Source organism: Cupressus sempervirens, chromosome 7 (assembly GCF_028749045.1).
Source record: "Cupressus sempervirens isolate cs-2001-9-10 chromosome 7, ASM2874904v1, whole genome shotgun sequence".
NCBI classification, from domain to species: domain Eukaryota; kingdom Viridiplantae; phylum Streptophyta; class Pinopsida; order Cupressales; family Cupressaceae; genus Cupressus; species Cupressus sempervirens.
This window is the reverse complement of record NC_143124.1, coordinates 886,156,227-886,167,233: the sequence shown is the minus strand read 5'-3', so window position 1 is coordinate 886,167,233 and position 11,007 is coordinate 886,156,227. Positions and strand designations below refer to the sequence as shown.

The 11,007-nt window shown below is 39.7% G+C and overlaps 1 long non-coding RNA gene across 1 annotated transcript; it reads left to right on the top strand.

The window, feature by feature from the left end:
• Positions 1 to 6,534: 6,534 nt before the first annotated feature.
• Positions 6,535 to 10,635, top strand: LOC149550339 (uncharacterized). The gene is made up of 5 exons (XR_016354514.1): positions 6,535 to 6,667; positions 6,803 to 6,875; positions 8,379 to 8,612; positions 10,008 to 10,115; positions 10,240 to 10,635. It is a non-coding gene; the product is annotated as an uncharacterized LOC149550339 (long non-coding RNA).
• The last annotated feature ends 372 nt before the right edge of the window (positions 10,636 to 11,007 follow it).

Sequence of the window (11,007 nt, the reverse complement as noted above, 5' to 3'; positions counted from 1 at the left end):
TCCTGCTATGAGGGCCTCATATTCAGCTATATTGTTGGTGCTAGGGAATTGTAGCTTGAAGGCTTTTGGAATGTAATCTCCTTGAGGTTTGACCAACAATATTCCTGCCCCTAATCCATGAGATGTGTATGAGCCATCAAAATAAAGTTTCCGTGGGGGCTGTTCTTCAATTAGATAGATATGCTCATCTGGAAATTCTGTGATCAATGGATAAGCATCTATTAGAGGTGCATCAGCTAGGTGATCTGCTATAGCTTTCCCTTTGATTGCCTTTCTGTCCACATATTGGATGTCAAATTCGCTAAGGAGCATAACCCATTTGGCCAAACGGCCTGTAAGTGCTGTTCTGGAGAGCATATACTTGAGAGGGTCAATCTTGGAGACTAGTTGGATGGTATGACTTAGCATGTAGTGGCGAAGCTTTTGAGTTGAGAAAACAACTGCCAAACAAGCTTTTTCCATAGGAGTGTAATTGAGTTCATAACCAACTAGGGTTCTACTGATGTAGTAGATGGCTCTTTCTCTGCTGCAGTCATCGCGCTGTGCTAGAAGTGCCCTTAGAGCAGTAGGTGTTGCTGATATGTACAGAATCAGGGGATGACCAGGAACTGGTGGAACCAAGATAGGGGGATTGATGAGATACTGCTTGAGATGCTCGAAGCTGCGTTGACATAAAGGATCCCACTTGAAGTTCTCATCCTTCTTCAGTAAATGTGAAAATGGTGTACACTTATCTGCAAGCTGGGAGATGAAGCGCCGAATAGATTGAAGCTTTCCCTGGAGAGAACGAAGCTGTCGCAGTGTCTGGGGAGGAGGCATGTCTAAGATAGCTTTGACCTTCTTGGGGTCAATCTCTATACCTCGTTTAGAAACTATAAAGCCTAGAAGCTTGCCAGATGTGACCCCAAAGACACATTTTTTGGGATTCAGCATGAGATGATATTTGGCTAACCTATCAAAGACTTTCTCTAGGTCAGCAAGATGATCCATGAAGGTATGAGACTTGACCAAGATATCATCCACATAATCCTCCAAAATGCTATGGATGAGATCATGAAAAATGGCTGTCATAGCTCTTTGATAGGTAGCCCCAGCATTCTTTAGGCCAAAAGGCATCATGTTGTAGCAAAAAGTTCCCCAAGGGGTAGTGAATGCTGTCTTATGCTGATCCTCTTCTGCAATCTTGATTTGATTATACTCAGAAAATCCATCCATGAGGTACAAAATTTCATGTCCAGCTGTAAGATCTACAATCATATCTATGTTGGGCAAGGGAAAATCATCTTTTGGACAAGCTTTGTTAAGATCTCTGAAATCAGTGCAGATTCTGATGTCACCGGAAGGTTTAGTGACGGGGATCATGTTGGAGATCCACTCTGAGTAGTCGATAGGTCGAATAACCTTAGCAGCTAACATTCTTTCTAATTCAGCTTTGACCAGTAATGCCAACTTGGGGTGCATTTTTCTAAGCTTTTGTCTAACGGGCTTGATCTTTGGATCGATTGCAAGATGATGAACTACAAGCTTTGGATCAAGCCTTGGCATGTCCTGATATGACCATGCAAATTGGCCAATGTTCTCTCTTAAGACCTCAAAGAGGAGATCAGCTTGGTCTTGTGATAGGGATGCAGCAATGTGACCAAGTCTGGGGATCTCTGAAGAACTGATGTTGACTTCTCTAGTGTCCTCAATTAGAATAGAAGACACCTCTGGTCGATTATCTTGAGGAGGCAATGCTAAATCCTCATGTTCTGCTTGTGACTTTGAATTTTCTTGCTGAGGGGTTCTCTTCGTTGCCTTAGCTAGTCCTGGTTTCACCTTAGTCCCAGTTTTGGGTGTATCGGAACTAGGTTGGGGATTTTCTCCAAAATACCCCTTGGGATCTAGCTTGTAGATATAGGTAGAATCTAACTTTGTTTGCTTATGAGGAGTTTCGGCTCCCATGAATCTCAGAAGCGCTTCCTCTGATGTGAACTCATCAATGTGTATGACGCTTGGTTGGTCCCAATCTATGAGTTGTGGATGGGCAAGTGGTAGGTTGATGAGGTGGATGGATAGTTCTTGGAGAATAGAGTCTCCGAGGGAGATTTGGTCTGGGATATCATCGTAGGCTCTCTTTTCAACTTCCTCAAGAATGTCTTCGATTTCGACAAGGTCGCGGTGAATGTTCAAAAAAGTGTGACCGTTCTCATTGGTGCCCCCAGTTGTGGGTATGCCAAAGCCAAGACCTGACTTCGATTCCCACTTGTGTGCGTCAATGGGGCACTGCATGCCTCTTTCTTCTGGTCCTAGACCACCACCTTGATAGTTCCATTTGTCAGTGATGAGCTTATGTTCTTGGGGATACTTTTGGCTAAAGTGATCAAGGCGTGCTTGATTTCTTTGAGCTGCATCCTTATGTAACCAATTGTTGATATCTGGAGTGAGCTCCTCATGAAGAGGGATTTTTGAGGATACAAAGGTTGTTGGGCCAAGCTGTTTGTATCGAGGAGGTGGAATCTCCTTAGCTTTGTGATATGTCGGTCGTCCATGGGCATGTGGATCAAGTGGGAGTGCCCCGACAAAAAATGCATTTGACAGACTATACTCTCCACAGCCTTTGTTATTGATCTTCACAGTCGACAGGGTGGAGGCGAGGATGGTTTCTGGGTCATTACAAGTGTGGGATGAGCTGGCGATGGATGTGCCGATATCAATTCCAAGGCAACAGTTTGTATATGAAGCTTCAACCGCATTGCAGTAAGCAAAGGGTTTTGGATCGGCATGGATGGTTACCTCAGTGCCTTGATGTGGAAATTTGACGCACTGATGGTAAGTGGATGGAACGACTTTCATGGCATGAATCCATGGGCGACCGAGGAGGATGTTAAATGGTAGGTTTAGATCAATAACATGGCAGAGTGTTTCTTGGATGACTGGCCCAACCTTGATTGGCAACAAAATAGTTCCTTCTGTGGTTCTTTCCAAGTTGTCATAAGCTTTGATGGTGATAACCTCACTGATGAGATCTGCCTCAGTATACCCAGCTTGTTTTATGAATTTTAGGGTGCAAATATTCAAGGCTGATCCATTATCTATCATTACTCTTTTCACGGAAAAATTGGATACCATGATGGCTATGCGAAGCGGAAGGGTGTGATCTGGCTTGACCACAGGTATGTCGGTGGGTTTGAATGATAGGGCACATGAGGAGGATAGGTGTCCAACAAGATTACGAAAATCAGTAGCGTTGATATCTGAAGGAACACGGGATTCTATAAGAGCACTGTCAAGGATGTTCTTGTACACAGGACTGGTGTGAAGAAGGTCTAAAATGGAGATTTGGGCTGGCATGTTCCCAAGGTGTTCCAAGATATTGTACTGGCTTTTTGATGGAGCTGATGGTGCTGGTGAAACTGGTGGGCCTGCGATGTTAAATTGCGCTCTTCGAGTGGTGATTGCAAACTCATTGTTTGGTCCTTGGATATTGATAACATTGACAGAAGGCTCTTTCTCGGATATACAACCTATGAGGCTACCATAGTCTATATAGGATGAAGTGTGGTCATTGTTCTTCCCATGTTGTTGGTTTGGCTGGCGGTTGCTGGTGTTGTTGTTGTTGGCTTGGATAGGTACTTTTCCAAGATTTTGGTTGTTGTGAGGAGGAAAAGCATTTTGATAGATCTGTAAGCCTGCATTGGGAGAGGTTTGGGCACCAACAATGATTTCTTTTCGATCAATGAGGTCCTGCACATAATCTTTCAGTTTCATGCATCTGAGGGTGGTGTGACCTTTTACCCTATGAAATTTGCAGTACTCATTGTCTTTGTACCATGCAACTTTGGATTGGCTTGGGTCGATTCGCTGGGTAGGAGGAAATTTGATGAGGTTTTCCTTGACTAATTTCTCAAAAATGACATCCAAAGGTTCACCAAGGGGTGTATAATTTCTAGGTGCAGGTTGGAATCTGGGCTTTTGCCCTGCAGCTACATTGATGGCATTAGCTTGATTGCTAGACCCTTGAAAGTTGGGTCTTGGATTGTGGTTTTGATAGCTTTGTTTATTCTGCTGTTGGTAGTTGATAGATTGTTGATTGTTTGATTGATATGATGGGTTAGACTGATTTTGGGAAGGACCAACAATATTCACATGTCTGGTGTCAGTGACGCCATCTGTTGCAACATGCTTGTTTTTGTTCCAATATCTAGACTTGTCATTGGAATGTGATTGATTTTGGTTGTCTTCCTTGTAAATCTTGACCACACCATCTTTAATGAGTCCTTGCTCAAGGATCATTCCTTTCTCTTTGATATCTTTGTAGGTCTGCAAACAGTTCATGGTCATGTGGTGAGCCAAGCTAGGATGGGCATTATCAATAAACATTTTCACCAAATGGCGCTCTGGCAAGGTGCAAGATATGCGGGTGGTAAGGGTTTGCCATCTTTGCAGATATTCGGGAAGGCTTTCTCCACCTTTTTGCTTAGTGTGGACAAGATCAACTACTGATAGCTCTGTTTCAACAAGATGGGCATATTGGGCTACAAATGCCTCAGACAACTCAGCAAAATTTTTAATTGTGCCATAGGGGATTCTATAAAACAATTCAAGAGCTGGTCTGGCCAAGCTTTTGGGAAAGAGACGCAAGAGGAAGATGTCATCGTATGCCACTTCTTGGCAGTGCATGTAAAATTCTTTGATATGTGTGACAGGGTCTCCTTTTCCTCTGAATTTGTCAAACTTGGGTGTCTCAAAATGCTTGGGAAATGGTGTCATGGTAATGGCTCTATCAAATGGGTAAGGACACACATTCTCAAACTTGAAGGTTTTTGGATCATTTCCCTCTTGGATGTTCTTCAAAGCTATTTTCATGGCTTCCCATTCTGAATTAATGGGTGACATCTAGGGTGCCCCCAATGTAGGAGTGCCCTGAGTTAGGTATGTGCTAGATGGGCCAATGGAATATGGATGGCTTTGAGGTATGGGCTGGTAGGGATTGTACATGGCTTGGGCAACTGAATGGTGGATGATGGGTTGCTGAGGTGGAGGTGGCACATATTGCTGCATATGTTGCGAGGCTTGCTGCTGATATTGGATTTGAGGTTGGGATTGAAGAACATAAGCTGGCTGTGGGATAAATGGATTGCTTTGTGGAGGTAAGGTATAAGATGGGTGTGAAGCTTGGGGAAAGGATCGGGGAGCTTGTGGAACTTGACTTTGGATTTGAGGAGTTCGACCAATATATGTGGGTTGTGCCCCTATTTGGGAAGGTGTCTGCATGGCAAAAGAGGCCAAGTAATTGGTGGTTGGTGGTGGTGGATTTCCTCCTAGAAGTGGCATAGAAAAATAGTTGGTAATAGGAGGTAATGGATTGGTTGGTGGTGGAGGTGGTGGGAATTGAAAGCTTGGGAATGGAACTGATGGGGTTTGATAGCTTGGTGGCTGGATTTGAAAGCTTGGTAAAGTGGTGGCAGGAGCTTGGGTCACTTGAGAGCTTGGCAGAACATCGGTAGTAGCTTGGTAAAGTCTTTATCCTCATCCAAAGTCTAGACTCTTCTAGAATAGTCTTTAAACCTAATCCTAATCCCCTCCTAACCTTGTCACATTCTCTAAACATGGGTTAAGACTTACTAACCCAAGCCAAAGTTAACAAATATCTCCTCCTTCACCCACCCTCATTAAATGCCATCCACTTGCCTATCCCTAAGCTAATCCTAAACCATCCTAATCCATCCTCTAATCATTTGCACAATCCTAAGCAAGCTTAAAACCTTCCTAATCAAGCCCAAGTTGAAATTCCTCTCATCTCCTTCAAAATATCCCAACCATAAAACTTTATGAAGCCCACTAGGCCATAAATGACTCTTCCAAGCCCTTTTATTGCTCTTACAAGCCATTATGAGGGTCTTTATGAAGTTTTTATCCCTTGAGCCTCCTTTGTTGACTCATCCTTCCCCTTTCCTCCATCCTCTCACCCTATGACATGTGTCACTCCCTAATTGGCTGTAAGGAAGCACAATCCATGTGCTCTCCTCTCATGCAATCTGAGCCCTCCATGAGCTTTTTCCCATCCTTGCATCTTAGCCCTCAAACCCTCAAGCCTCTTGCCTATAAATTGGATCCTTCCCCTTTGCAAAACAACACAATCCATGAAGTAAAGTCATAATGCCATTTTAAGAAGCCATTTTACATCAAAACCATACACTCACACCCAAATTCCAACTCCATTTGAAGCCCTTTTTGAAGCATAAGCTTGAGCATACATCCTATCTATTTAGACAAAGCCACTCAACAAGAGAGCTTCTTATTGAGAGAGTCCATTAATGGCTCATATTCTCAATTGAGAGCTCATCTTAGTCTATCTTGAAGTTTATGAATTTTGTTTAGTTTGTAGAAGCTTTATTTAAATTTGGTTTCTATTAGCATACTAACATTGCTCATATACAAGTACAAGGACCAAAAAGCTACAAGAAGCTATTTTCAGGTATGATTTCATGATTGATTATGTTTTCATTTATCATGTAATTGCGTCAACATTTAATTGCCTTCTGATATATCATGTTTCTCATAGTGCAACTTAAAATTTAACCGCTTCTACAGTCAATGCCTGCCTTGCAAGTGTTCTTAACTTCTTCAATTCAAGAGCAGATCTGGGTACAAGGAGGAGAAAGCTACAACAACCTATCTTCAAGTATGGTTTCATAATTGATTATGTTATGACTTATCATGTTATTGTGTCAACATTTCAACTTGTTGTGTGTTATCATGCATGTCATTGTGCAAATTTAGTTTTGTCCACTTATCCACTCAATCCTTCCATTGCAAGCATTTCTTGATTCCTTCAAGTCAAGCGTGGATCTGCACACAAAGAGCAACAAGCTACGGCTACCTATCTTCAAGTATGATTTCATGATTGATAATGTTATGATTTATCATGTTATTACATCAAGCCTTAGAGGAGGTCTTGTTTATAGAGCATCACTACCATTATCTTTCGTAAGGTATGCTCTTATCAATTCAGCATGATAATTTAGCCTCTGTCCTATATGACGACAAAATCTCTTTACACTATCATTTCTGTTTTGGAGGTGGGAACACCAATACAATGTTTGACTCAAGCAAGCCTCTATACAACACAATTAATTTTCTCTCTTTTTGTGTGTGTATGTGCATTTTTGACTCTAGAGGAGCTACAGGTGGGTAGAGTAGATTGAGGGAGACATTTTCAAATTTCAAATAGCTAAATAAGCTGGAATAAGTTACTCTGCACTAGTGTGTAGCACTTTTCATTTGATTTTCAGAGAGAGATCTGCAGAGCCTTCTTATTCAAACTTTAGTACCTTCTCTTGACAAATACATTGCAAGAATGGGGAACTTAGATCCCCTAGTCCAATGTATTCTACTCTAGACGAAAGCTACATGTTCTTTTTTGTATCTCATTTCCAATCTAAGCTTCTATGTTGATTTCCAGTTCTGTATCTTATGTTTATGCCGAAATTTATAACTTATGTTTATGCTTAAATATCTGGCAACACAAAAGTAGCGTAAATTACATACACCCTTTCCAATCTCTAATATATGGCAACACAAAAGGAGCATAAATCCACACACACTTCCCAATCTCTAATATATGACAACAAAAAAGGAACATAAATGCACCAAGTGTTCAACTCTCCTATTAGAACTGTAGCTGGACCTAGTTTATGCTTCTAAAGATATGCCATGGAGATTTGAGATCTTAGTCCCACGTGAGGATATCATTTCATACATATCAATTACAAAAACGCTTATAAGTTCTCAATGGTAGCTGTTAGATTCAAAGAACAAGAAAATATTCCCATAAAAGTACCTCTTTATAAAAGTCTTATCCCCATTTACAGAAATAAAGGAAATAGATCATTTTAAAACAAACTGATTCCATGCAAGCCTTAAAAGAAAGGTCTAATAATATGATCATCTCTGTCTCCCCAAAGTTGATTATGATATGAGCATTGTCCACAATTTGTGGGAAATATGTAAATTAAATGGTCCCATTTATTTGATAACACGGCATAGGTTGTAAGAGGGATGTTATTTTATATATCCAACATTGACAAAGTAAGTGTGAGAGCTCTTGTGAGAACATTATAGAAAGGATTGAAGAGTTTCCTCCTACAATGCCTGAAAATATATGAAGTTAAATGAAATTGTTTGGGGAATTCATATTCTTAGGCTTGGAGGATGTAAACCATGTTCTCTGGCATTCTGCCCGCTGTTGAAAGATACAGTCAGAAAGATTTGTAATTGAATAGAGCTTGAAGGAAAAGTCTGATTTGTTTGTAGAAGCTGTTCATTGCATTTAACGAGTTTGAAACCAATCTATGTGAATGTTTGGTGATACTTGGGCTGTGTTTGAACTGTAGAGGTTACATACCAATTTATAAGAGCTGGCCAATCACATATCAGAAAGGGAGTAGTACTTGCTGTTAGACATTTTTTGGGAGTTTGTACAGCTCTGAAAACCCTTGAGACTCAGGCATAGAAGATGTAGAAGGTTGCAGGGTTGCCGTACAGATATAGGAGTTGATCTAAGTGTGCCATACCTGACAGGATGGGTTGTAACAAGTCTGAGATAAAGGTCTTCGACAGTGCACCAGGTTTGTGACTGTCTTTGAGAACTTCTTATGGTATGCATTTTCCATTAAATCTATTTTGAGTGGCAAATGAACAAGCATATGTAATCTGCACTAAGTATCTTGCAAATGATATTATTGGCATTCAACTTCAGCTCTGATTATTGTTGTAAATGTGAATCTTGTTCTATTTATGCTGTTATCATTATGAATATACATGCATTGGAAACCATTTATATGCTTGGTCCTGTTAGATGTTAGTAAAATACAATAGATACATCTGCATATTGGGAACAAAACAGAAATTAGTGATTAGTTTGCAAGCCGCCTGTTCAACAAAATTACATTGAGTAAAAGGCACAAAAATTGGTCTAGAACAAGGGGGTGCCTCTAAATTTTACATGTCTATTCTTTGCAGTGCTAAAACCTTGTAGTGACCAAGAAAGTACAGGAAGGAAGAGTTTGGACGTGTCAGCACCACTTAAAAACACATCATTTCTTTTAAACCCACTTTAGTTTAGGCCCATTTCATTTAGAGATCTTCCATGTTTTCAAGCTTTGGCGGCAAAGCCAGCTAGAAAGAGTGCCGTTTTTGTGAACTTAAATTCCTTCTCAAATGCTTGAGGAGCTGTCCTAAGTTTTTTGCCAATCTTTAGGCACATTTTTATCCCATCATCGCCATCTTCATGTGATTCTCTATATTCTGTTACATTTCTTATATCAGAAGTGCACTTTACTAACCCTAATGCCATGTTTTATGCTGCTGTTGGAAGGATTTTTTGTCACCGGTGCACTTTACCAACCCTATTGCCATGTTTTTTTGTTGCTCTTTGAGTTTTCATTGGAAATTACAAACCAAATATGCCCGCAAGCTAGTAAATGGCATTAAGATATGGTCAAAGTTTAATTTGCACTATGAGAAACATGATACATCATAATTTAGTGCACATTTCCTACCACTTAGTCACTTTTAATCCTATTTTACGGTGAAGTCTTGCCACCTATGCCATATGGTTCAAGCACATTCAATCATAAATTTTGAAATCCATCAAACTTTAAAATATTCAAAAGAATCATTTTAGTTTCCTTTGGAGGTTCTTATGGAAAATTTGATAATTTTTAAAAGAGATTTTAAATTGCATTTTATTTTGGGTTTTCAAATAACTTTTAATAAAGTGAACCTGAATGATATTTGCTAGTTCATTGTTTGCGTGTTTCTCATACTGCAATTAAAGCTTGAGATGCTTATATGGAAAAATTGATATTTTTTATAAGAGCAGATCTGAGTAGGAGCAGCAAGCTGCAACAACTCATCTTTAAGAATGATGTAACGATTGATTATGTTATGATTTATCATGTAATTTAGTTAGTATTTAATCCTGTTATGAGTTATCATGTTTTTCATATTGCAAGTTATAGTTCGACAGCTTATACGTTCCATGCCTGCCTTCAAAGCATTCCTAATTCCTTCAATTCAAGAGAAAATCTGAGTACAAGGAGCAACAAGCTACAATCAGCTATTTTCAGGTATGAGTTCATCATTGATTATGTTTTGATTTTTCATATTATTACATCAACATTTAGTATAGTTATGATAATCATGTTTCTCATAGTGCAAATTTCATTGTTAATTCCTTCTATTCAATAACAGATCTGGGTACAAGGAGAGAAAGTTACAATAACCTATCTTCAAGTATAGATTCATGGTTGATTTGTAATTTATCACTTTATTGAGTCAACATTTAATCTTGCTATGATTTATCATGTATCTCATTGTGCAAATTTAACTTTGTCCACTTATACACTTAATTCCTCCATTGTAAGCATTCTTAGTTCCTTAGATCAAGAGCATCTGAGTATGAGGAGCAACAAGCTACAACAACCTATCTTCAAGTATGATTTCATTATTGATTATGTCATGATTTATCATGTTATTGTGTCAAGACATGGAGGTCTCATCTGAAGAGCATTAAAGGCATAATCTTGTCAATTCGGCATGATGATATAGCCTCCATTGTTAATGAGGATATGCTCTCTCTTTTCATTATCATTGTTGTTGTGGAGGCGGGAGCACCAAAACAGTGTTTGATTCAAGTGAGTCCCTATACAACACAACCACTTTTCCCTCTTTTCATGTGTGTAGGTGCATTTTTCACTCTAGATGAACCTACAAGTTGGTAGAGAAGATTGAGGTATGTAGTTCCAGGTTTTGAATAGGTAAAAACACTTGGACAAGTTGCCCTGCACTATTGTCTAGTGCTTTTCATTTGATTTTCAAAGAGAGATCTGCAGAGCCTTCTGGTTTGGAATCTAATAACTTCTGTTGATGGAGACACCCTAAGACTAGGAGGCCCTGATCCTCATTCCAACGTATACTACTGTACATTACAACGACAGGTTTTCTTTGTATCTCATTACC